This window comes from Bombus terrestris, chromosome 15 (genome assembly GCF_910591885.1).
Source record: "Bombus terrestris chromosome 15, iyBomTerr1.2, whole genome shotgun sequence".
In the NCBI taxonomy this organism is placed as follows: domain Eukaryota; kingdom Metazoa; phylum Arthropoda; class Insecta; order Hymenoptera; family Apidae; genus Bombus; species Bombus terrestris.
The window spans coordinates 6,571,215-6,599,160 of record NC_063283.1 but is presented as its reverse complement, the minus strand read 5'-3'; the positions used below and the strand labels follow the sequence as shown (position 1 = coordinate 6,599,160).

General features: G+C 38.5%; 1 protein-coding gene and 1 long non-coding RNA gene across 4 annotated transcripts in view; one reads left to right on the top strand and one right to left on the bottom strand.

Annotated features, from left to right (window-relative positions):
- The window catches only part of LOC100647823 (poly(rC)-binding protein 3), a 185,110-nt gene that overhangs the window by 111,926 nt on the left and 45,238 nt on the right, over positions 1-27,946 (bottom strand). For all 3 annotated transcript variants that reach the window (XM_048412340.1, XM_020866923.2, XM_048412339.1), the window contains exon 2: positions 22,494-22,531. The gene's annotated coding sequence lies outside the window, so the exon portion shown is untranslated. The remainder of the gene's footprint in view (positions 1-22,493; positions 22,532-27,946) is intronic.
- LOC125386366 lies at positions 6,772-27,156 on the top strand. Its single transcript, XR_007226434.1, has 3 exons — positions 6,772-7,330; positions 22,266-22,416; positions 23,841-27,156. It is a non-coding gene; the product is annotated as an uncharacterized LOC125386366 (long non-coding RNA).

Below are 27,946 nucleotides of genomic sequence, written 5' to 3'. Positions count from 1 at the left end.
CGAGAATATGTTGAATTTGTTCTCATATTTCTCTGGCACTTAAGAAGAATTAGGAAGATTAGAATGGAAATGATACGAGATTCGATCTTTATCGTTCGAACAACGTTTGTCGACGGAAAAAGGGCTACAGAGGAAAGATGCAATTTCTCCGTGTGCCTATCACCGTCTCGTTATAGTCTCTTTATGCGTACGCGACGGATACGAGCGAGGACCCTCGCTCGCTTTATTGACTTCTTGAAGCTCGTCCTCGAGGAGTAACGATTTGCGCTCTCTGGCTCAGAAGAAGGAAATGTTCTATATGAATCGAAGGCGAAGCCGAGAATTCAATACCAGAATTGGTATTTTAAATTGCATTCTCTGTTGCACGGACTTTTAGAAACTCTAATATCAGTAAGTTGAAAAAAAATGAAATTTGTCGTTGGAGTTGTATTCTTACTGTAAGTTGTATAAAAGACGAATTAAAATAATTCCTTTTGTAGAAACACTCTTAATAATCCAGTCTTATTTTAGGTTTATAATGTTGCTGTTACGCTAGAATTTTTCAATTAAAAGAGCAACTCCTAAACAAATTACGTATAACTTTTTTTCTAAATTCAAGACCTACAAATTATGATATCTGTATGTATCAATTATAATTTATATTTATCAACTTTAATTCTAATCGTTGACAGCGGCACCGATCTCCTTCCAATTGAGACAGAAACATAAAACAACGAATCTGAACCAAATGGTAGCGCTTGGACATTCTGTCCCAGCGATCTTCAACCTTTTTCATCTCGTGGCACACGTAAACTAATTACACTAAAATTCTGCGGCGCACCAAAAAGCATATTATATTCGGCTCAAGACATTCACACCGGACAGCTGTTCTTTTCATTTGACAACACAAGGAAAAAGTGGCTACAAAAAGTGAGTACTTCTTCTACGAATCCCCATTTTTTAATCATTTTTCTATCGCTTTCTGTATTTCATTTTCATGATGTAAAATTTGTGTGATCGTACGAAAGTAGTGCGGTACAGTGGATGACTGAATTATTAGAGTCACGGTGCGAGAATAATAAAACAACCTCGACCAGGTATATCTACAATTTGGAGACATCGTTGCATCATAAAAGCGTAACAAGAATTGTTACAAAGATTGTTCTAACGTGAAACCGTCAATCCATGTAGGTGGCTCTAATAATTTGAACCTCCAGTGTATATGAGGAAACGAAATATAATGCTTTTGCATGCGATTAACTGATACATAAATACTACCATATACAAATACGTATAATGGCGTGCAAATAACTAGCCACTGTAAATAGCCAGGTATTTAATGTTTTAAACGTCCGTGAAAATCGCGGCTCTAGCTCAATCACGGTGTACCTGCACTTTCTCAAGCACCCAATTCGTACCGTAGCCAGTGAAAGAATCTTAAAACAAAGGGTTAACAACCCTCGGAAGCGTACCCTCCAAAACCTATCCCAACAGCCAGCAGAAACGAAGAAGACTCGAGACCTCCGCATCGAATCCCGAAGTCAGCCTTTCCTTTCGCTGAGTAATTTCAAGCCTTGGTGTTCGAGCTGACCCACGTCGAAAGGCAAGAGAGAATGAGGAAGAGAGAGAGAGAGAGGGAGAGAGACAACTGCCGACGTCACGCAACTTGACCGCGAGAAGAGGATCGAGAGAGAACGGGGTTGAGAAGCCAGAAATGGAGCTCGACCTCGTCACCTTTCCTCCCCATTTCCTCCCTCGAACGCAGACGGCTCTGCTATTCTGTCTCTCTCTTTCTCTTTCTCGTTCAACCCCTGACACGACGAGTGCTCGTTCGTGCACGCACTAGTCCGCGTCACGACGACGAAACCGACACGACGACTGTTCCGCTGGAGCCAAAGCTTCCCTCCCCTCGTTCCACGACCCCTCACAGAGAGAAATCCGCTGAAGGACGTTCAGAGCTTGACGGAAATGAGGCGGCGTCTGCGACCGCGACGAGATTTCGAGTTGGGCTGAGGTTTCCCTCCCGGATACGTCCGATAAAAAAATGCCAGCAGGTCGACAAGGGCGAAGTAAGACTCGTTGACGCTGCACGCTTTGTCATTCGATTGATACCGAAAGACTCGGTCTTTAACGAGCGAATGGCGCGAAAGCTTTCCGTTTTTTAATTTACAAGGAAATTGGCGAGGGTAAAATAAAAATATAGTTATCAATTACCCTATTTCGAGTAATTAGCAGCAACTTGGAACAGAAACATACAAAATATAACAAAAGGAACTCTATCACAAAAAGGGGGCAAGCGTCAATTTATTAGGTCATCCCATAAGTTCTTGCCGACCTTTGTGTATACATTTCATATTTTAAAGAAAAACAAGAGAACTTTTATAGAGACGGAATAATGAAAAATGGGAAGAAGTTGTACAACGGAGAGGGGGATTACATTTTTTCATGAAACTGAAAGGTATGTAAACAATCTTAACATATATAACCGCTCGAAAAACGGCACGAATTTATGGGATGACCTAATATAATCCACGTTATAATCAGTTAGATAACAATCTTAAGAAACGAAGAAAAGATGATCACAAACAGCTCCGCCACAAAAACATATCTATAATGTAATATATATTATATATAATTAATATAATAAATCTATGAAAGTTTCGAGTATATCAGACACTACTAAGCACACACGCGGACAAAGAGATATACGTAAAAATTGAGACATACAGAGGTGGAGGAAAAGAAACGCGGAGAGAATAGAAAAGCTTCGCATGGCCCAAGGCCTGCAAACTCTTTCATCCAGAAGCCATTGTTCTCCGCGCTTCTTTCCCTTTTTTACCTCTGCCATTCCTCTTCTTTTTTTTTCGTCTTCTGCACGGTTTTAAGGCTTCCACGGCCTCAGTCCGCCGGCACCTTGACCGGCAACCATGTAATCGCTTGTTTAATCAGGCCTCGTTAGAAACAACCCCAGGGGAGACGTCGTCGTCCTTGTCGTCGTCGTCGTCGTCGTCGCCGTCGTCGTCTACGTGTCCCTTCGAGCAGATGCTTCTAATGAAATTCTAACGAGTACGGATATCTTCGTTAAGTGGATTATAATTTCCGTATTGTTCGCTCGGACGGTCCTCCAGCTAGAACAGCTCGGGTAAATCAGACTGACGGCCGATAATGCGACGACAAGATGGCGACGTAAATTTCGATCGAGCCAGTTTATGCGGCTTTAACCGTGCACCGCGTTTTAACGGACATCGCTCGCCGAGTTATCGGGCGAATGCGTTTAGCACATCGTACGTGTGAATCTGCCTTGGTCGTAGTTGTCCGGTTTAGTTGTAGTTTGTCGTGCGTTCGATGATTTGCGAAACGGCCGAGGAGAAATTGTTGGTCTAAGTGGCACGAAATGAAACGACTATGTGATATTGAAAATGGAAATGAAATTGAGAACGTCACGGTGCATTTTTGTTTGAGTTGTTGCCTGAATATTTCGTATTGTATTTGTTTTGCAACGTAGTGTTGCTAAAAAGAGGATTGCATTTCACGTATATGTCTCGGCGCAGTTTGATTCGCGTGTTATTTTAGTTAGACACAATGAAAACATTTCTTTGTTCTAAAGTAAAATAAATATTCTATTTTTGTCGGATTCGTAATGTCGAATTCCAGTTAGAACGCGTATTCTTCGTATTCGTCGGTTTACTAGAAGAATGATAGAGTTTACCGATTCTGCGATTAATCGATGAATTGATTCTACAATGAGAGTGTGTTATTATTTTAACTAGTAAAATTATACTATGTTAGAAGAAACATCGATTAGAAATCTGCTTCTACGTATTAGCATCTATCACTATGTATTAGCTTTCGAAAAAATCTACTCTTCTCAGACGTGGAACGATCTCTGACAAACAAACGACATGTAAACTTTAAATTACTATTTTCAGGACAAAACTCTGTTAGAAGCAAAGATTCGTTCGACAGTACACTTCCGAAACTCGTCAAAGCGTGTTTCACAGTATCGCGATACTTTCGAAACTTGCGAACAATTTTCTCTGGAAATTACACTCCATGGAAGTGGAAGCTACCCCCGGATGCGAACGAGGAAAATGGCAATTTTGCATTCTGTCCGTTACCGGTTGTTTCATTAACGAAAGCTGTTTCTCAAGGATCGGCTGGCTAAAGGTTTCTCCATTTATCCGGAACGGACGAAAGGTTTCGTGAGCCGAGAATTTTGGCGCTACTCCGTTCCAGCTGGCAGCTCGGCCACCGATCTATAAATCACGCGATTCCCATCCTCCATTATGGTTAATCCCCGCACATACATTCTGTCTCTTCGTGCGTCTGACTTCGAATTTCCATTCCACGTCCGACGTCTCATCCACTTCATCTTCCGATGATTCCCGAATCAACGTCAAAACGAGATTTATGAAACTGGTTTGCCACGATTCGCGTCCAAAATCTGATCGTCGTCTGTTTTAATTTTCTTTCCAGTCGAACGATCGTTTTAAAGGAAATTTATTAATTTTAAAAGAAATTAAAAAAAAAAAAATAATTGAACGATGTATCACGAAGGACTAAAATCATCTCCTTTCTCTTTCATTTCGATTTCTACAAGCTTCATGATTCTACTAAATTCAGAGAAATTTAATTTCAATAGCAGGCCACATATATCACAGGTCCGCGTGCATATACTGCATATGCATTCGATAACTTGTAAGGTAAATATGACGGCCGCTGCATGTGTAAACACGTGCCATTGTAACTTGTCTTCACGTCTCGAGATCGCAGATGTTCGAACTCTGACGTTTCATCTCGAAACTTATAGAAAATTCCACTTTTAAATTTGTATCCTGTCATTTTATGAACTCACAGGCTCACGGAAACGTTCGAACGTTTATGCGCACCTATTACGAGTACGTTAATACGTGTTGTACGAAACATTTTGAAATTTAATTAGCACTGTTATGAAACTCGATTATCACGATTATGTAAATCGATCTGAAAATACGCATAGAAATTACAGGATGTTTAATACAAGTACATATTTCGCTGAGATTACAAAAGAATTAAAACGGTCAATTGTCGGTTGTATTGATAACTATCTATCTATTTTCTATCTTTAACTTTGTCACGATCCTCGAATTTCACGCGTTTCTTTAAATCTTTTAACACAAACTGTGTAAAGTTTAAATGAGAAATTACACGTATCAATATTCTCTTGCTTATCTCCTTCGAACTTGAGAAATCGTCTAATGACAGAAAAATATGATTCGGTTGAAAATGTCATGTTAAAAATTACAGGAAGGCCAATAATCTATATATTATACGTTAACATGGTTATTTATACTGGATACTAATTCTTTACTAAATATGTATTTGCAAGAAATATCTTGCAAGTTCTATGTGCATCTTCAGAGTTGGTTTCAAACTTTGCAAATATAATCATGACAATCGTGCCTCGTTAAAATTTTCTATGACAAGTTCTATGACACTTGAAATAACCGGTTACCTATAGACTCTATCAAAAAATATTTCGAATAAAATCTACCATATTCAATAGGCCTGATTAGGTGAAATATGGTTTGCCTCTTTGACACCGTATATTTCTTATATTATGAAGGTAATCTTGAGTTTTTAATACGGCGCCGTATATTTTTTCTAATATTAGTCGATTCAGCTCTGACATTCTCTAAAAAAAAAAGAAAAAGAACAAAAAGATTAATCTGTTTATAGCGAACATATGCTAAATTAAATTCCTCGAGTTCAACGTATGAAAGACGAGGGAAGACGCTAGAAACACTCATCTTCTTCCTCTGCGTATTATTTCTCACTCTATCCCGTTCTCTATTTCTATTTTCCTTCTTTTTCAAACAAGATTTTTTCTCATTTCTTTGCACGTACCGTTATCTTACCTTCACTGATAGTTCGCTGTTCTTTGTCTATTTTCCCTTTTTTCCTCATCCTCTTCCATTCTGTTGCACGTATTCTTTTTCTTTTGTTCCCGTTTCACCCATACCATACGCGCGTTTCTCCTTTTTTCACCCTTCGTTCTCCCTCACACAGACACATAAATACTCCATTTTACATTCGTTCGCCCGCCTCCGCGTTCTCCTCTCTTTGTTGGCCTCTCTAATCCGCACGTACAGACCGGCCGAATAAAAAATAACGAGTAATGTACATGCAATAACTCGCGCGTTCTTTTTGTTTTTCTTATCTCGGTATTGCAGAATTTGCGTCTAAAAATAAGCCGAATCGATTATTCGTACGTGTTGCGCGGAATTCGACTGAAACTACCGCTTGAAACTTTTTATCGCGGTTTATAGGGGGTTAATTTAGTAGTTTTGAACAGAATTCTCTTTACATGCGCTCGATCCGCATGCCCGTATCACGATCCTCTTTCTATAAATTGATCTTTCCGACGTTGATACAAGTAAGTGTACGATACGAAAGGTTCGAACGAGCATTATAAATATTCGCATTTTCAAATGCGAATACATTTTCTAGAACCTACAACCCAGATCCGCTGATTTGCCATGTCGTATACGTAAAATAAATGATATTCCTCTAATCTTTCTAGGTCATTCCATATCAGGAAATTATCAGACGTTTTGAATAACCTGCCGCACTAATCGATCATACAAACTCGGTATTTCAACCAAGTGTATCCATATGTCACGAATTTTTGAGCTTGACTCGCTCAAGAACATAGAGCTTCATACGAGCAAATTTTATCCCATAGTTCCGACTCATTTTTAGGACAATCTCCTGTCCGATAGAACCACCCTCGTTCAGCGGAAAAATTATCCAACCGCACGTGTATCCAAAAAACTGTCAAGTTCGATTTCCCTGGAAACGAGGCTTCGCACGAAGAAATTGTATTTGAAATTTTCGATTTATTTTTCCACACAGAATAATCTTCTGGCCGAATCACGTATCCCTGAACCATTAGTACCGATTTACTTCGAGAACGAAGCTCCGAATGAACAAAATTGTGCTTCACATTTCTGACCATTTATTTTCGTACGTAGAATAAGCATTTTTCCTCCAAGCCCTGTTGTTGTCCGGTTGTCGATCCTCTTCGTGGAAACCGACAATTTAAAGCAAAGCTAACTGCCATTGTTAGCCGGTTTGAAGATGGTAATTAGTATCGACTCGTATCGTCGTGTTTACGCCGTGGAAAGTTCATTTCGCGCGGAATACGAAACTTTGCGACGACGGCGCGACGACTTAGTGCACGCCTGACGTATTTAGTTGCAAATTTTACCAGTTAACCGTATCTGCAGTTTGGAATTCCTGTTCTGCCCGAGACTCGTCTTCTCCATCGCGACATTCCACTCGAACAATGCGTGCTGATTGACTGACACTGGTAATTAACAGCTTCAAGACGTTTATTTCTTGCGAACCTACCGATTAATCGTTCAACGTCTGTTTAAACCAAAGAATAGAATAAATTTAGACCAAACATTTTATCTTGTTGTCTTCGTTCTGACATGACACATCCAGTACATTTGTTAAAAGAAGTTTATTCAATAATTTGTGTTTTACGATATACTCGAAATGTTGATTAAAGAAAATTTATTTTACAATCTACGTTTTACGATACAGTCGATGCATTTGGTAAGAGAATTTAATTTTCAATTTTGTTTGCGATATTCGGTTTATAATACATTCGAGACATTTGATCTTGCGATGATAACGTGCGAAATGTTTATTTGTCTATTCTCTAAATTCGGATTTTAATATTACATTTTTTCAGCTATCGAAGATACAGAAGATATCGTACTTACTCAAGTATCTGGACTGTTTAAAAGTTGTTATTTAGGCAGACCAATACCGATGTAATATCTTTAAACGTAATCGCACGAATCAGATTTCCAGGAAATTCGAAATTACGAAACTCAATTTGTTTAAATGCAGCTACGCGAATTACATTTCTATCAAATCCCAAATTTCAAAATCGAATTTCTTTAGACGAAAGTGTATGGAGTAAATCAAACCGAATTGCAAATTACAAAACTCAGTTTCTTTAAACGCGGCTATAGAAAGTACATTTCCATTAAATTTCAAAATTCAATTCGTTTACGTGAAAGCGCGCGAAACGAATTTCCACCAAATTCCAAATTCCTACAATTCAATTTCTCGTTAAACGGAACCACACGAATCAAATTCCCGTCAAAAATACAACTTTCTAAGCGTAATTTCTCTAAATAGAATCGTCGGAAATACAAGATGAATACAGGCGCGAGAGGAGCTTTTCGACTTCGTCGATCACGAACCGTTAATTAAACTTTATTTAATTAGACTAATTAGACACTTTTGCGATTATCGATAGACGTTTCCACGTAAGTGACGATTCGCGTGTGACCAAATGGCGTAGTATTCTATAACGTCAGTCACTGTATGTCGCGTCAATCGTGTTTCGAGTTTCCAAGCTATTTTCGTTGGGACATCCTTGCAATTTCCAGCGAAACGTCGACTGTCACCGAGCTTCCCGCAGACCATCGGCAAATTTAAATATCGCCCTTAACATTTCACATGCGTTAATCTAATTTCGCGCATTTAACTCGAGGGAAAGGACAAAATCCTAAAATGCTGTGCAAGCGAAGTAAATTCGACTCAATTCGTCGATAATTCGATTATTCGTCATCGTTAACACCTCGCGCGTTATTAACGTACCGTGCCAACCAATATAAATCGTGATATTGTTTCGCTAGCAATTTTAAATTATTAATTTTCGTGGATATCGAAGAGTTTGAAAGTTTTCGTTGCAGTTCGATGGTTAAATAAAGTCGGGACAGAAATATTCGTAAGTGAAACAGAGATATTACGTCACGACTGACCTCATTGTGGAATTCGAAAGGTTAGTTTTAGACGGCAGATAGTTAAATTTATCGTTAGTCGTGGTAAAAAAATTTTCATCAAATCCTGTGACGTGGAATCGCGTTCTATCGACGTTTCATTAATACAATATGCAAAATCTTCGGTTTAAATCGAATGTCTTTCATCATCTTCTGCGATACAGTAATTTGCATATTATTTAAATACAACGGTTGCTGATAATGTAAGAGTATATTAATAATTATGTCAATTATATTCTAAAAGTCTTTGCACGAACAATTTTTATATTCTTCTATAGATCGTACTAATACACGCATATTTTTGCGGTAGATGTTTGCTTTCAAACAGTTAGAACAAGATTATATTTGACAACAGTTGGAACTTAAAAAATAGACATCGCATCATTGAATGACTCGCAGATCTCGCTGTTTGTAGCAATCCGTTGGAATAAATTTTGCCGTGCTATTGATATCGATACGTCGGTATGATCATTCGATGAAGAAACTATGGTATATGGATCAGCATCTATTTGAATGAAATTTCGCAAATAGATATCGGCACTGGAAAATGGATAATTTATATTCAACCGCGTGCGTAAATACAGTGAATAATTGATGAAACATTTAATAACGAAGAATACACGTTCCGTATGAGATAGTAGCTCCACTCGATACTATTCATAGAAAATATAATGATAATTATCATTAATCTTGACACGAGGCATGTTCGCAATGTAAAACTCTTTACAAAGAATCTTTGTTCATCTACGATTAAATTAAATTCCTCTTCATCCGATCCACGTTCGTGTCATTAGCTTTGCTATTATATTTATCGTAACTTGGTTTCATGATTCAGACTTCAAACATATCTGCCAATCCAGTTTTTCACTTAATTCGCTCCAAATTTTTACAGTGAGATTTATAGTTCGCGATGTCACGAGCCAACGTTGCACAATAATCGCTAATCAATCGTTCATTATGTCGCACGAATCAAAATGAAAAATTTATCAGTTATCATTTAGCAGGAACTCGGAACAAACATTTCTTTTTATCCATTATTTTTCACCAATCCAAAACGAAAATTTATTACGTGTTATTTTGCGCGAATCTAAATTAAAACTTCGTTAATCATCATTTCCCACAAATTCGTTCTTTCCATTACTAAAATGTATCGTACACGAGACGATAATCCCAATTCAATGCACTCTACACCCTGTTACTACCATTGGCAATATTATGTGTCGACATGGAAGCCTCGAGATCGTCCGTTTCGAAGGCAGACGAAATCCTTCTGCGTCTATCGACGAAAAGGAAGCGACGCACTCTGGCGAATTTAATAATTCCAGTCGGGGGTTACCCTTCGGGACCCACTAGATGAAGTTGAACACCGCAGCTTCAGCCTATGTAAGACCACCGAGTGTACGAGTTTATACGAAGGGATACTTGCTTGTACGCGTGGCTGTGTCGGTATACGCCGATGGGGGTTGAAGTTATTCGAAACTGCTGCCTCGTAGTTAGCTGAGACGAGCCATCGAGTATTCGTTCGAGCAATGTTCGAGCAAAACTCGTTGCGTAGAAGTAAAACAAAAACCACGGGTGAACATTTATAAACACATTTATAAATCGCATTTCCTATTTTCCACAGGGAAACGATCTTATGATTCGCTACGTTGTCCACCAAATTTCTTCGTTGATTTTACATTCGATCTCGCAATTATGCACATGCTTTCTATAGGTTTAAAAATTTCCGATCGAAGATATCGAAATATCGTCAGTCACAGTAATTACGTTTCCAAACAAATGCAATGAAATTCAAGGTAACTAGCATGGAAAAGGGAACAGCAATTTCCTTGAATTCCGAATATGTTGCAGACCTAGGGAAGGTGGTGAGCGAGCTTAGTCCGAGTCGTGGCTCAAGTTCGAGGTTCAAAAGTTATGAGAAAAAGCGATTCAAAATGAAATTGCGTATGCATATGCCTAGGATCGTGATTCTAATGGTGCTAAGGTATAATCAGGTCAGCTTGGGTCAGATTTTTTGGACGTTCTGAAGCGCTCAGCCCTCCCAATTTTGGCACCACCATCTGTCTGCGTAATTTAAATATCATCACAACGTCCAAATTTCCATAAATCCACGGTTGTTTCCCAGCGAATGTTGCGAAAGGGTTAAAGGTGAAATCGCGATCCCATCCGCATTATATCCCGGATTTACAAGGTTAATACCGTCGTCGACAGAGAGATCCAGCAAGTAAAGTGTACGATGCTCGAATGGGTTCCTTCGTCGCTCGTTTATGCTGTTCGCTCGATGACTTAGGGGCAACCCGTAAACTCCGATTATCAGCGTCATTTAGTCCAACAAATCCTGCGTTCACACGGCTGACAGAAGGCAGCTAAACGAGCACACCAACAAACAGGGATCTCTTTCTGATATTGACTCGGCTTATCCCTGAACAAAATTCCTTTAATTTATTAGACGACGAAGTGAAATAATAGAAGAAAAAATGGATCATACATGGAGCTAGGAAAATTTGTTTCTCTGATTCGAGGGAGATTTTTCGATAAATAGGAGAGTCACTAATTTGCGTATTTTAATGTTCTTTTTTTTCTGTAACGAATACGTGTTTCTCTGGTTATTTTTGGGTATTCTCCCTCTCTCTCTTTTTTCTTTTTAAGTGAACAGAAACGTTATGAATCTGTGTGTTTTGGTAATTTAGGTGTGAAAATTGTAGGTCTTTTTTGGATTGGATTCGGAATTTTTAGTTAGCAAATAGAAATGCTAAGAGGCGTTAAGAGTTTGTATGTTTTAGTAATTAGGACGCAAAGATATAATCCTTTCATAGCGGTTACGTCTTCCGTATCTCTAATTGGTTGTGGAACTTTTTGAAGAATTTGTGTGCCTTAGCTATTTGAAAGTAAAAATCGTATTTCTTTATGGTAACCATATCTTCTGCTCCTCTCTGCATCTCTTCTGAATCTTTTGATAAATAAAAGAGCTGCGAATATAGCTTAAATTTTATTCGTTTGTTTATTAATTATCAAAATTGTGAGAATGAAGAAGTTCGATGGTCTAAGAACTTTCTCGTATCTACATTTCCTAAAAAATTCTCTTAATTAATCTTAACAAAATCCGCTCCTAGAAAAATACATATAATACGACCAGCGATGATACCAATTCTTATCATTTTCACAGAATAAACTTTATTACGAAGCCAGATTAGAAAGTTTGCGGAATCGTCGCTAGGAGTTGCTTTATTTCTTACTGTTATCGTCATTGCGGAAATCTGCTCGATTCCTGTTCAATCTGTCCACGTATACCGTGTAAACTTTAGTTGCGTACTTTACCTACTTTACTTACTTTACTTGCTTTACTTGCTTTACTTGCTTTACTTGCTTTAGTTACTTCACTTACTTTACCTTTTAGTTCGCGTACTTTAAGTGCGTGACCTATAACCGCGATCTTTCGGAAATGAAATGGCGAACTCAGACTAAAGACGCGTAACTCCTCGTTTCATTATGACAAATTAATCGACAATGTTTCATGGTGACCAGAGGGCAAGATTTCCAGCTGGAATACTCGGTTGCAGAGTGAGATGTTTCTGCGGCTAAATGGTTGCATTAAAAGTTCCTTCGAAGCGAACTTCCCTTCAACTACCGTAGTCTTGGCTCTGCAAGTCTCCTGTTGATGGATATTGTTCTCCAAGCAGTCGTGTAACACGACGGACGAGGAATTTCTTACGTGAACAGTGTAACACGGAGAGTTTAATAATGCACTGGAGACATGGCCACTTTTGTTTGCTCTTGAGTTCAGACTTAAGAAAGAAGTTGAACGTTGTCTCGTAAGGATGAAAGAATGATGGTTGTACCATAGTCTTTTTACGATGAAAGAAAGTATTGCTTGGATGTTATCTTTTAACGATGAAAGAGAGCGATCTACGTATTCCGATAATTTTCTTCTTGTTCTTGAAACAACATCGAACATATACGAGAAATTTCAAATATTTTGCCACGTTGATTTTTCGATATCGACAATTCATAAAAGTCGATATTAAAACATCGTATACATACGCACGATATATCGAATCGAACCTCCATAAAAAGATGCATATAAAAATCAAATTAGATTTAAAGTCAATTAAACTCGACGCACAACTTTTATTTGAAATGTACCTTCTCGCTATATTTTTCGCGTATGTATAAATATACGTAAATCCGATCAATAAATTTGCCAAACACAAATGCACCAACATATTGGTATACAGATACGTATGGGCACATAGTAGAAATAGCAACATTCTCATCACTGGGAACCTATCTTCCTTTCGAATCAAACGTTATCCAAAGGAAAATACCAATTAAAATACACCGTACACTATGTAAAAAATGAATACAGGATACATAACCAAAGTGGAACAAGTACATCGATAGAACGTCGAATACTGCCAAGACACATTCCCCACGAAGGAGGCAAGGATTTTGAGGGACTGCAGGAAATCTGTAGACGAAAAGCTGGGCCAAAGCTCTCTCTCGGAGGAGTTGGCGAAAAAACCTCTTGCAGGAGCACATTAACAAATACCATTCGACCTGGTTTCGTCTTCGTCGAGCCGAAGAAACGGCCAATAATCCAGCTAGATCTCCATACAACTGTTAACAGCTCTGTCTGACCGATCGTACAGTCAGTGGAAGCGATACATTGAGATTTTCAATGTAACCTCGTCCAATAATCCTCAGTTCATCTTTACAGTCAACTTTCGCTAGAAAATTGATCTTTTAAAATTGATGATCCTTGATCGTACAGTCGGTAGAAGCGATACACTAAAATTTTCAAAGTATTAGTTTCCTTCAACGTATTAGTATAGTAATTCTCAGTTCACTTTTTGAAAATTCTTTTTTAATATTTAAATTTCGCTATACTACTTTCGTAGGAATTGGACGATATGATCTTACACGGAAAGATTGGTGAGATGTAACACGAAGATCTGTGATGATCGAATATAAAGACACGACGCAACCGTTGCGTCTTTGTATTTATGAGTTTCGGTGATATTAAGATAGAATTAGGATTAAATTAAATTAGATTGAAGGAGGTAAAAAGCGATGAATAGGGATCGTCGTCCAGAGAGGCTCTTGACAAAAATGTAAATGTACAAGTGGAATAATCGCATCTTTTTCACTGACTGTACCCGTCTATCGCGAGTCGAAGAAAGGTTGGCTGGCAGAATCTCGGCAAGAGGGTCAGAGCAAGGAAAAGGGCGACGTTGAAAGTTCGTGAAAGGATATCCACGGACTAGTTTTCATTTGAATATCGGGGAAAGGTCTGTAGCAGATAATATGTTATATATTGTGTCCTACTATGTGCTACGATATTGTAGCAGTTAAGCTTACATCTTATCGTCTCGTGAAGAGAGTTTACCGAGCTATAGATGGGAAAGTCATGCAGCGAAATGATGCACGTGTTATTCAATAGGACGATACTTCTAAGAATTCCATCATATCTCAGCCGTACAAAATTCTAAGCACTCGCGTCAACAGATGAAACGTTAGTTCTATGAGGGATGGTAATTAATAATTCTAATAATTCTGGTAATAGAAAAAATATTGCCATCAAATTCAAAAATAGCATTGACTATTGAGTCAAAATAATCACATTGAACTTTCTAGCGTTACGATCATTTTATATGCCGATATAAAATTGCCGATATAAAATTCTTTATTAATCATCCACGAGCCTTCGTTAAGCCTCCACGTTCAAATCTTCCTCTATCGCCAATTTTTCTCAGAATTTGCTCGTAAATTACCGTCGCAAAGATCAAGTCGAAACTATATTTGCGCGAATCGATAAAACATTAACTCTACGAAAAATGGTAATTAGTAACTCAAGTAATTCTATGATAAAGTATCGCTGGCAAGTTTGCGTTAAATTTCGCTATAAATTTACGGTAATAGCACGGAGCAATTTTCGTTAACGGGCGCGAAGATAATCATAGTGGTCATTTTAATACTAAAACCATTTTATATCGCCGTGCTAAAATTCCTCGCCCACCATCCGCAAGCCTTCTTCGACCCTCCATCTTCAAATCTTCCTCCACCACTAATTTTCCTTAAAGTTCGATCACCACTCACCCTCGCAAAATTCAAACCAAGGCTACGCCACCCATGTCACTCGATAAAACACTGGTTCTACGAAAATTCATACCTCTGAATTCTACTTAAATTCCGCTACAACCTCGCGATGACAACACTACCCTAATTACTGCATTTTAACTAATCTACAAAATTTTCAATAATCTTCATGAACGAGTCCTGACAATTCCAATACCGAATTCAGTGTCGGTTCTTCCCGGTACCAAAACAATTTCATGCTAGCGATGTGAAAATTCCTCGCCAACCATTTACGACTCATCCTCGACCCTCCATCGTCGGATCTTCCTCCATCAGCCATCTTCCCCGTAATTCGATCAGCACATCGGTCTCGCAAAATTCGAACGAAAGGCAGTCCGCTGGCGCGAAGGAACGCGGCAATTAATCCTGATCCCTGGCGGAAACAGCCGGAATCTCTTCTCCGCGGAGTCTCGCGGAAGAGACGAGGTGGTCGATGAAAATGGAAAATTCGGCGGCTAGGAAATGAGAATGCCCGCGGCTGCCGGGTAATAACGCCTCCGAAGACGATGAGGCGGAAGTTTCGGAAATGGAAAGGGCCAGGGGCGGAAGGGTAGAGGGTTGGCTAGGGGTGCATCGTCGGAAGGGGCTTGGGTATTGATTTACGGCGCGGAATTTCGACTGATTACACGTGGCAACCCCCGAAAAAAAAGAATGAAAGGAGAGAAAAAAAGAAGAAAGAGATCGACAGAGCCGCCGATATGGAGGCCGCGAACGAGTTGTATAACGGGACCGCCGTCTCGAGTGCAGACCCTTCGCGCTCCAGCGAGCTCATCTCGTTTCGCGTCGGATAATTTGAATTAAGTCGGAAGAACCGGCTGCCCTCGTTGAATACGTACACCTGCCTTTTATCGTTGTAGCTGCGGTCGTTGTGAACCTCGCCACGGGATCATACAGAATCGCATCTTCTTTTCGAATGCTCGTGCGTGAAGATTGCGTTTGAACGCGCCTTGAGATTACGTTCGATATAATTTTGTGTTTTGAGATCGGTTGGTTGGTTGACTCGGAATGTACGGGACATTGGTGATATTTATATAATTCTTCGATTTTACATTTGGTTTGAAACGTTTGAAGTGTTGGTCTTCGTCGATATTTTCATTTTACAATTTTGTATTATCCATCTCGTTGAGAAATACGTTCTATGTAAAACTGATAAAAGGGAATAGTAACAGTGGACGTGGTAATTGTACGACGAGAATTTACATAAATATTGTAGAAATTCACACGGCTAAATATTCACAATTTAGTATAACGTTAATTATGCTAAATAAACTGCCATCTCCAGTACTTATCGAATTATTTCTCTTCCTCTTCCTCTTCGTTACTATCGCCCGCGAATTACCACCTTCATTTGTATTACAATGAAGTAAAACATCCACGTTGTAATCCATTTTCTGCTCAATTCAGACGAATCTTACATTTTATCTGCGGAGCTCCCTACAAAATCTAAAGTTTTAACAACGTCTTTCACAGTCTAGAAAAAGGTTAATGTTCAGTGTAGCAAGAATTCTCTTTCTGATTTAATTCATAAAAATTCCCCCTCGAAAGGTCAAGAAAAATCTTTTTGTTTAAGTATCTTTCACGTGCAGGTATAATTTCATTGGTGTAACGTGTGTGTGTATGTGTATTAGGTATAATCTTATCGAAGTCTAGTTCTTTATCTTATATTGTACGTTAAAGCAGTTCGTGTAATTTATGCTTTAATTCATGTTTCCATCGTATATCTGTAAAATAGATCGATAAAAGAATTTTATTTCAAATGTGAAATGTGAAAATCGACCATAAACATCGGCCTTCCGCCTTGAAATATCCATTATCCACTGGTTGGACTAATTTGACGAAGTCCGAGAAATGCGAGGAAACTTGGAAACTATGAATTTTCAATTTATGCATGTTGACAGTTCACCATATGATTACACGATGGCTTGCATACAATTTCTCGTTGCTTCGCTAAATGCAAATGGTTGCAAGGCTTTGCATCAGATTATCCAACCGATGACAATGAATACCAACGATGATGGTTGCGTCGGATTTGCAAGATTTAGCCACAGATTGCTGTGTTTATATGATTTATCGTTTCATCAATTACCGAGACAACTTTAATTCCGGACTTTATTCCTCCGTTCGATAATTGCTCCAATTAATCGCAACTTACCGATCAAAAGGAATAATTTTATTCTTGAATTCACATCGATACCGCGTTAGAAAAATTATCCAGCGTCGTCCAATGACTCCTACGTATCAATTTTATCACTTCTTTCTTTCTTCCTCTCTGTGACATTTATTTGTCAGATTAAAACCAAGCAATTGCCACCATCAACCTACTACACGTAATCTTTGATTTCTCTCCAATTTTTCTGAATCGTACAGTGAAATTTTTGATTAAACGTATAACGCGATTAGATTCTACATTCTTATCGCAGATACGCGGGTGCACGTGTCTCGTGCAGTATCATTTTGAATTATCTTTCGCTTACAAGTGACGTCACTTTTTCCCCTACGTTATCTTTGCTTCACATTGACTCGCGCATTCCTATACACCGGCTGCGTCCACAAATCTAACGTATCGTCTAATCTAAGATCACGATGAACATATGCGCACCTGCTATCTATCATACGTCATACACGTGTCGCGAGACGCGTATCTCCGTGTGATGGCAGCCTAAAGCGGCCGTAAGAGAGTGGCGTAAAGCCAGGATGATCCCTTCTTTTCTTTCTCTCTGGCTGCGAAACTCACCTTGTGTACAAAGAACTTGCGAAGAGCGGCGGCATTCGGCGAATGAAAGCAGCCTCCGACTAACGAATCCCCGTAATTAACATTCTTATTTGCCGTAGGCTCGGCTGTTCCGCTAGATGACGGAAGTTCGTCGAGGAACCGGACGAAGAAGCCGAGCGATATTGTCCGCGGAAGAGGTCGATTAGATAATTAACCGACGTGGAGCACCGGTTCCCAGTGGATCTTGCCTGTTCTTTCGGCGAGCATCAGCTCCGCTCCGAGGGTTCCTCTCGACTGTCTCGCGACGCAATTGTATCCGGAACGTGGCCTTTTCTCCCTGCCAGGTTTAATTAAAACTGGCCAGGGAGAACGAGTCTGTTTATTTTTCACCGTTTATAGATCGACGCAGATTCGCCCGGTTACTCCAAGCTTTTCAGACGCTCTGCCACGTGAGAAACTAATCGGCTGAAACGGCACACAGACTAGAAAGAGCAGCGTCATATGGTCAGGCGAAAAGGTCACTCGTTCGACGGAGATTTTGGGCGCCAGTTAAGGTTGGGGGTTGTTCAGCGAGGGTTTGAACTTTTCAAGTGTGTGAAAGGCGAATGGATATTAGAGTGGAGGATCGCTTTTGTGGAATGGAGATTTTCTGAATCTGATCCACGCGCAGACTAAATTTAAAGAACAGTGTCAGGTGAAAGGATCACTTGCTCGATCGACATCCTTCGGGTTACGTAGTTAGGGTTGAAGAGTCGTTTGGTAAGTGGCGCGGGATTTCTGGCTAGTTCGAACCGGAAAGTATGAAACGCGCGAAAGGTGAATGGAAGCCACGTAGAAAGTGGAGGATTGTTTTTATGGGAATGCGAGTTTTCCGAATGTAATCGAAATCGAGTCTCAATTTAAAGAACAGAGTCAGGTAAGAAGATCACTCGCTTGACGAAGATTTTTCCAGACACAGAGTTGAGATCGAAGAGTTGTTTGGTAAGTGGAAAAGGTTCCTGGTTTAATTCGAACATGAAACGGAACGAAAACTATTTTTGTGGGAACGGAAGTTTTCTGCCAACACTTCCTGTTAGTCTCTCCTCGAACGTTTAATATTTCCAATTTTACAGGCGCTAAGAAATTTACAAGCAATAAAAGAAAATTGATTTTAACAAATTCCATAGATTTTTATAGACGATAAACGAACGATTTTACAGCGATCATAAAAGACTGAATATTTTTGCGTAACATTGAGAAGATCATTTAAAGGCGCGCAAGATATTCAGCGAACGAAAGTAAAAATTACGCTCGAATTTAATTTACGGCTTAATGAAGATTGAATTATTTGAAATGAATAGAAAAGATTTCCGATATCCGATACTGCTGCTGAATTTATCAGAAAGAAAGAGCCGGGGTTTCCTACTTACTACGTATTTCTTTTCTTCGAGGTGCTCTGTATTCAAGAAACTGCCGCTGAATCGTTATTATTGCGCGTCTTCTAACAAGTGAACTCTTCCTAAGTGAACTTGCCGAAGAGGTAATTAGATCTCCGGGAACAATGGGGAAGCCTTGAAATTCTTCGGTGTAATTCTAACAGATTCTGTTAAAGAAAAGTTCCGATGCTACGAAACTAAAGATAATACCCGAAATTCTATAAGTTGTTTCGAATCGGCTCCAAACAGATAAATGTTGTGCACCGTGTACTTAACAAAACTCAAAGTTCACATTAAACAAAATTATCTATATATCAAAAAGAGGAGGAACGGAAAAGAATTTCATTTAAAATATACGGAAAACAGATGCACGTATCTTTAAAGCTACTCTTTTGCGAAAAATATTTCTTTGTTAATTGTAATTGCATTCTGCAAAACAAAGTAATGAAAACTATTTACGGATGCATGCGAAACTTCGAGATATAAAATTTTCCCTAGCCCAGAGGTGTATCTACATGTTACAGTTACTTTTTACCGACGTGTAAAACAAAAGTAATTTGCATTCGAGCGTTTAAGTCTACGTTTAGCAAGCGAGCAATAATCTACGCTTTTCGTTCGAGCTACAAAATAGGAAAAATGTGTTTCGTTCCCTCTGCCTTTAGTATTAATTTCAACAGAAAAATTCTCTTCTTTAAAAGGATTTAATTGTAATAAAATTTTGTCTCCTTCCTCTATACGATACGTTCATCTCTTTCATTTTTCAAACGCTAATCCGGAATAATGGGATAGGTTGAATTAAAATGGCTTGCTCTCGCCTCGACAGCATCTTATTTATCACGATCTAATTTCCGCTAATTTACTCGTAAGCTCGCATTTAAATTTGTTAAGCACTTAAACGCCACCATATTTTTTTCAACGATGCAATACGACGCAATCCCTGTACACTTTTATTACGATCGTTCCGAATTTATTATAACTGTAGCGTGTATGATACTTTCCATTATCAATTATCCCATAAACAATATTTCAAGCATATGAAAATATCATTATTTCAAATATTCAAGAGTTTAATCGAGTTTCATTACAAATGAATTCCCTGCAGCGCAATATAAGACGAATAATTATTCGAAATATTGAAAAATAACTGCAACTTTTACCATTAATTTTCCATAATGAAATAATATAACGATGAATGTATAATTTGAAATGAAATTTTCAAATCAATCACCTGACCGAGCCCGGTAAGATTAGCGTTAAATTATTCCCACGCAAAATGTCCCTAGATCTTCGATATTACTTTTGATTACAGGTGCTACGTTGCATCGTAATTCACGCGTTTCGTGCGTGCATTATACTAGGATTAATTACGCAGATGTTTCCATTAAACGACGTGCGACAGAATATCAGGTCCCGTGATCCATATTAAACGTCGTGCTAGGGAATTTTTCAGGGAAGCGCCGACTGAATAAACGCGGCTCGCTCTTTATTAGTAATTACACGCATGCACAACATTTGATCGGCAAAGCATTACGTGCCTGGCGATGTTAATACGCGCTTCACTCAGCTCGATATCGACCTCGTGTTAACCCAATTTCGAATCGAGTTTTCTCGTTTATGAAATAGTGAATTTATCGAGCGAACGGAAAAGTTACTAAAATGACGTCCGTGGAATAAGCCCGGTTTTACATTACGCGAAAAACGATATTTAAGATCGTTTAAGGGGGATTATTGATCACGTAAAATACAGGTATTCAAGTATCTCAAGCATGAAAAATCCAGTACGCGCAATAAAATTAATATTTGCTATATTGTACCGCGTACACTTTGTCCAAAAGTAGTGTAGGATCTTTATTATTTATTAGTTCATTTCAAATGGATTAAGCAGGTGTTGGTTAAACAGGAAACCATGGTTGTTTAACGTGAACTAAATACAATAACGTACTATAATTTAGACAACTAAATGTTCCAATGCTCTCTCTCACGCTGACCACACTCTCTCGACAACGTAATTCGCACTCTCTGATTTCTCGACTAACACCGACTGTTAATTCGTCTTTCTCTCTTAGCATCCCTTTGTCTTCGCGGCACTTAGGCTTTCTCGCGACATTGTTTATGGTTCACCCGGTATCTCTTAAGCCTTTCGTCCACGGTACCACAGTAGAAAATCTGTGAACGCGATAGAAGTGATAAATAATCGGTTAAAAGACAACGAAAATATTTCTGTTGCCTTTAAACGATTAGAATTTTAGTCAAGCTGTAGTTCCAAGTATTCAGAAATCTATGTAGTTGTTAATAAAAATGTATTTTTAAATAACAGCAGAGGTTTGTTAAATTTAAACGTCATCTTTTTTGCACTTTTGAACTTTTAACTCCAAGCAGAGAATTTTTTTATTCTTTTTCCAGAGCGGATACTGCTAAATAAAACTGGTAAATATATAGTTTGTATTTCGTTCTGATTAATCGTTCTGACTTCTATACAATTACATTTGAATATATGAATATCGATTAAATTTCCAGTTATTTAAATACACTGATTTAAAACAGTCTCTGTGTGATAGCTAATAAATCATATAATGAAGGTTAAACAATGAGAATGAAGAGAGTATAGTAGTTTTCTGCTAATATTCGAATAACAGGTTTAATCGTAAAACCTTCCATACGTTATTCTTCGCAATTAATCTCCATATTTTAAATAAATTTCCTGAATAAAAAAAATAAAATACAGAATTCCTAAAATAAAAAAGATCCCTAAAGCTGAAGATCAGATTGAAGATCTATAAGCTGCAACAAGTAATTTCTCTCGCTTCCAATGAAAATTCAATTTACCAACTTCTTTCGCTAAAAACAGAATTTGTATTCTGCCTTTATTCGGAAAAAAATCAACATGCACGTGAAATTTAAAGAAATTTCGAGATCTTTTGGCGAACCATGCTCGATCGAATCCTCTTCTTCGCTTCTGGGAAGTTTATTTAACTCGATGGGAATCGAATTTAGTCGCATGCCTCCGGAACGTTTGTTTGATTCAAACCATATCGAATTCTTCCGTAATTCACGACGATCCGTTTAATAGGGAGAAAATTGAATTTCTCTGTAGTTTCTGGAAGACCAGCTTCGCTCGTACGATATCGTTCAATTTTTACTTAAATTGGGATTCTTTTAACATCATTTTTTTCTTTTTAGATTGTCGAATTCTTCCATTTTGGAGAACCGATTCATTTTCATTCGGCGAGAAGTTGAAGAATTTGAAGAAGAAGATCCACTTAAGATCTTAATGTATTATTGATATAAATATTTACGAACGAAGATGGACGTTACGTGGAAAAATTCGACGGTAGGTGTCATTTTTGTCCAGGAAAAATGAAAAAGCCGTTACATATGAATTTTCAGTTGCGTAAATAAAACACTTACCACGATAACTCGATATTCTTCTTGTACGATAGAGATATCTGAAAGAAGAAAAGGGAAAAGTTGTATTAATTTTTGTAAAAAAGTTGTCAAACCATATTAATTTACATAATTACGTATCTATCTATTTCCAGTACAAATTTTTCGTTTATTTTTTTTATCATTTTTTAAAAATTGTTATCCTGTACACTGTCTGTCCGAGAAATTCTTCCGGGTTTCAATATCGATAGTCTACTAATTTTTTAAAATTACCTCGAAGTCTTTTTCTCTTCAAAAGTCTGAAATATTTAATTAAAATCGTACTTTAATTGTCTTCTGATAATTTTTAATTCACGAAAGAGATTCAAACATGCGTTCGACGTTAAGCAGCGGAGAGAGAATCGTCCTCCTTTCGCGTGGCCTTTAATTCCTTATTTTGGCTAATGAAGCACACGTTGGCCAGAAACCTAATCGCTTTAACGAACAAAAAAAGACCAACTGCAGGCTCTCAGTCGGTAAACATTTTCGTCAGGTTTCTTTGTGAAAAAGTGCCGCGTTTCCACGCGTCTGGTTTGTTCTTTTCGCGACATTGTTTACTTTAGTTTTCCAACAATTCGTTTTTGTGTTTCGTGATTCGAATGAAGAAAAGAAAGAGAGAAATTGAAGTAAAAAACGAGGAGAAACAGAGAAAAGGATAAACGGGGAAGACAGAAAAGGAAAAAAGAACGGAGGAAAACAATAGTTTGGCGAAAGCGTCGATACGAAATTGAACAGGAAATTTCGCGGGAGAGCAACTCGGTGGTAAACGTGGCTCGTTTTACATCGAACAGGAAATCGAAGTTATCGAGTTTTCTCTCGCGGTAACAACCGTTTCGATAATCCGGCGGGCGCGGGGCACGGGGATGAAAAGGAAAGAACGAAAAAAAGAATGGGAATTCGATCGACAATAAACGCGAAACAGCTCGAATCTCGACTAACGAATTTCAATTCGCTGAAAAAACACCACGTGTGTTTAATCTGACGATTTCTCTTCCGCTTGCCAAAAAATTCCCGCAAGTCCGAGCGTGGTCGAGGACAGCTCTTTGCTGAATCAAAAATCTTGAAAAATAAAATACACGAAAGTTTATAACGCGTTAGAAAAAGAAAAAAAAAGAAGAAAAGTGTTTTCAAGCGATTTGACGTACAAATTAAATGTAAGTTTGATATATATTTTTATGACGTTAATCAACATCGAAATTGGAAAATACACAGATGAGAGAATTTACTCGGACAGTGAACTATTACGAAGATTCAAATTTTTATCTCTATAACTTAAGGACAGGAAATATTATTAACTGTTGTCACGAGTGTTTTATTTTTCACATTTTCTAGATTTTCGCATACCATGGACCGTCGCTCAAAAGCTTGCAGCATCGTCTTCGAAAGAGACGAACTTTTTCGTAAATTTTTTCGACGAATAAGAGTATTATCGTTAGACTGCGGACTTTTATAAACATTCACGTTTTCGGGAATACAATGGAAAAAGTAAAATCTCCATGGAGAATTATTTTGCCTGCCAAATATTAATAGAAAGAACCTTCGACATTTTATATGTTTCTTCGTTAATATTCGTATTACAGCTTGCACTTCTCGATTTCTTCTAAATGCATGAAACATCTATTTGCTTAAGAAGTCGTCGTTTCCTACGAAATCCTAACGCGTTCCAAACATTGTCCAGAAATGCGTAAATATCGATAGTCTAGTAATTATACAATAATAAATAAGAGAGAAATAAATAGGACAAAAGGCTGATCCCACGAAAAGGTAAGAATGACGTAGGATTTGCAAAATGAATTTCATCATCGTCGGTAGAATATCAAGGATTTGGCAGTGCAAAACCGACGACGATTTACGCGCGCATCAAAAAGCCCCGAAACAAAGGCGGGGGGAGGTAGGAGGGGCACGCACGCGCGTGGAATTTGGCACAATCAATAAACGGCATTTGGCAGTGGGCGAGTTTGATTCAAAATTGCAAGACCACCGACGACGCTTCCGGTTCCTCAAACGCAAGATTTACGCGCGAGACGCCGCATAGCGCCATCATCGCCACTCTATTCTCGCCCCGAGATGATGCGATGTTGAGCGAGTTTGTCATTCCTTTGGTCACTTTTCAAATAATTATGCAACATATCATTGCCGAACTGTATTTGCTCGACGTGACTCTAATGGACGCGACGATATTCTTCTCGCGTTATGTGTACTTTTTGTTGGCGAACGTTAACCCACTGGAAAATTTCGGCAAAAAGACAAATTTTCAACAGCAATTTTTCCATTTCCATGTTGATTAATTTTCGATACAATTAAGAACCTAGCAATTTTAGTGCGCTGTTCCAGTAACGGGACCAACATCGAATTCCCCCAGCGCATTTCACAGATAAATAACTAAAATAAATAAATAAATGGCAACAAGACGAATAAAATAAAATATACAGAACGTATATGTACGGCGTCCAAATTCGATAAAATATGCAGAACGTATAAACACAATATTGGGTCGTATAATATATTTAAGCTCTAATATACTTCGACACACGATATATTTGAACTTTAATGTAGCATTTACTTGAACAAAACAGTATGTAAATTATTTACCCATTATGCGTTATTTTATCGCTCGATGCTTAATTATGTTGTAACCCTTTCTTAAGAAAAAGGTGGCTGTTCACGGTAGCTCGAGTATCAAATTTTCCACGTGTTGCATAATATGGCACATATTGTTACATATATAACGATAGAAAATGGTTAGCAGGCAATCGAAGCGGCTTTTAGAATGCGTCACGTGCGTGTGACGTTTGGCAGCAGCTGTGTGAAGCAACTAGTGCGTCACACGTGTGTGACGCATGGTAGCGAAAAGGTTAAATAACGCAGAAATCCGATGTTCGCTGTAAATCGCACAAAATATGCATATCCAATAAGTTGCAAATCGCATCAGCCAACTCTTGTCCTCGTCCTAGCACGATCACTTACGTAAAAGTATGGCGACAGAACGCGATTAATTAAACTTGCGCCAATTATTTCAAAGTGACTGGATGCAGCTTCCTAATGCGGAATGGTGCACAAAGCGTGTTCGAAGGGACCTGGTTGTTGAAATTCTCCATTCATTCGAGCCGGCAGTCAAAGAATTGTTTCAGAGAGAAAAGGAATTGGACAGCGATGGAATAAAGACACGGCAGGCCAGACGGAATTGTTCGGGAATTACTGAGATTACTCGAGGAACCAAGGGGGTGGAACAGGGTGGCCGGGGATCTCAAATGCGAAATATCGTTGACGACGAAGTACCAAGAGCCGAAAAATTCACCTGTCCAGCGAAATTTTCATCAACGAAAACTACGAGGGACGATGTTGCTTTAGATGACACTATCTATACACATAGATGAAGTTCCGTTAAATGTACGTCTTGTTTACGCAAAAATATCAACATTATCTTCGATTATTTATTGAACAATTTATACATACTGTATAGTATACTCTAAAGATATGCGGAACCCATTTCAGCAGATGATTGTGGATTTAAAAACGATGTAAAAGGTTCATATAGGCACATGGTCCGGATGTTTGCGTTTGCGAGATGTAACCAAATTGCTGTTCTGATTTTGTGTTATCTAAATACAATTACAGAAGATGCTCCAGATGATCATTTTGCATTTCAAGGCAACTTGGTAGGCGTCTTGTCATGGATCCGGTTACGCCCTGTATAGTTACCGATGTTTCCCAAGTTTGTTGGGAAGCTCCTTCGATTCCGAACCTTAGAGTTTCAACGTTTCCGATCGATTTATTTACGCTCTATTTGCAAAATTCGTTTTACATATCTCGTAAACGAAGACAAATACAGCATACGTTTATGCGGACCATTTTCAATATTCTTAGATGTACGATCATTTGGCAAAGTGGGTCATGCTAGTGCTAGTTCGACTACGTTTCATTGCTATCTCTACTTTCGTTACCTGTTCATTTATTTTTATTTCCCACTGTATATAGTACATGGTACGGGGCATTTGTATTATTTGGTGATTTTTTCGAGGTGAAAAAAGAGAAGAAATAACGATGGCCATTAGTTGATCGTAAAATTCAGAGAATACGAGAAAGTCTCGAGGGGCATAGAAGATTGTTTTTCTGTCGAACGCCGCCGGAAATGAAGAGTTCCATGGACCTCGGACTCTTTAATGCACTCAGATAAACGTGGAATGACGTAAAAAAAATATATATCGAATAGAGAAATTGTAGTTTTACCGTGAAAATAAATTTCCACGCGATTTTTATTTTCTTTCCTTCGTTAAACACCGGTCTCGTTGAGCGCATTTAATTTCAACGAACATTTGTTGCTAGAGGAAGTGAAAATATCTACGAAGATTGATATTTTAATCTTCATCAGCAAGGAACGAATAATATGTTCGTTTTCTCTTTGAGATATAATTAATATCACATTTCTGACATCTATTTGACGCTAATTAATATAATCTAGACGAGTGTCGATCAATATCAGAGGTAATTTTGAACAAAAACATATCAAACTACGTAACACGTACATTTTGCATAACCGCAATAATCGTGCAGTATACTAATTCAACCTAAACATTTACTAAGTCGATAATTATCAATATGTAGGTAAAAATACATTGGATCTATTAATCATTCTCGTCGAATACGATTGAGGTTTATAAAAATTCTTCCCACAAAACTCCCAGCGTCGTATTTCTCTTGTTCCAAACCAGCTCTTAACCAAACACGTTCAAACTTTATTTTTTTCTTGGAAACGAGGCTTCGATAGGAAAAATTCCATCTCACGATCTCCACTTATTTTCGCACGTACAATAACCTTCTGCTGATTATTTACACGTATCTCAGCTTTTACAGTTGAAGTATACTTGATAAATTTTCCAACTCGATTTCCTCAGAAACTAGGCGTCATGTGGACAAATTTTACTCCGTGTCTTCGACATATTTTTTTCAATCTACAAAACCCAATCTTTCCCTTAATTACGGGCCACCCTGTGTACGCAAGGAGCAGACGAAACTTTGCATGTAAAATCTTTGGAACAACAAGCGAGGGAGGAAATGAGAAACGCGTCGCAAATCACGTTGCAACGTTTCCCAACGCTCGTTGCTGTTACGGGTCTGCCGATTTTTCCAACGGCGTGACAGCAGGTGGACGACAAATCATATGCAACGAACGAAGCGATCGAACGTTGCCAGGCGCGTGTAAAAATCCAGCGAGAGATAATCGAAAGTCTGGATGGGGTGGCGACCGGCCGTTTCCAGAGTTGGCAATTTTTATTCGAAGGGGCGAGCACGGTAAAATGCGATCGGAACGCCCGAGGATATTTACGCGGCAAGATGTCACAGGAAGTCGGTGTACATTTGAATTCGCCGGAGCTTCTCCGGATTTATATTGCGATTCCACGTCGCCGAAACGAAACGTCCTTCCGCAAGAGCCTGGC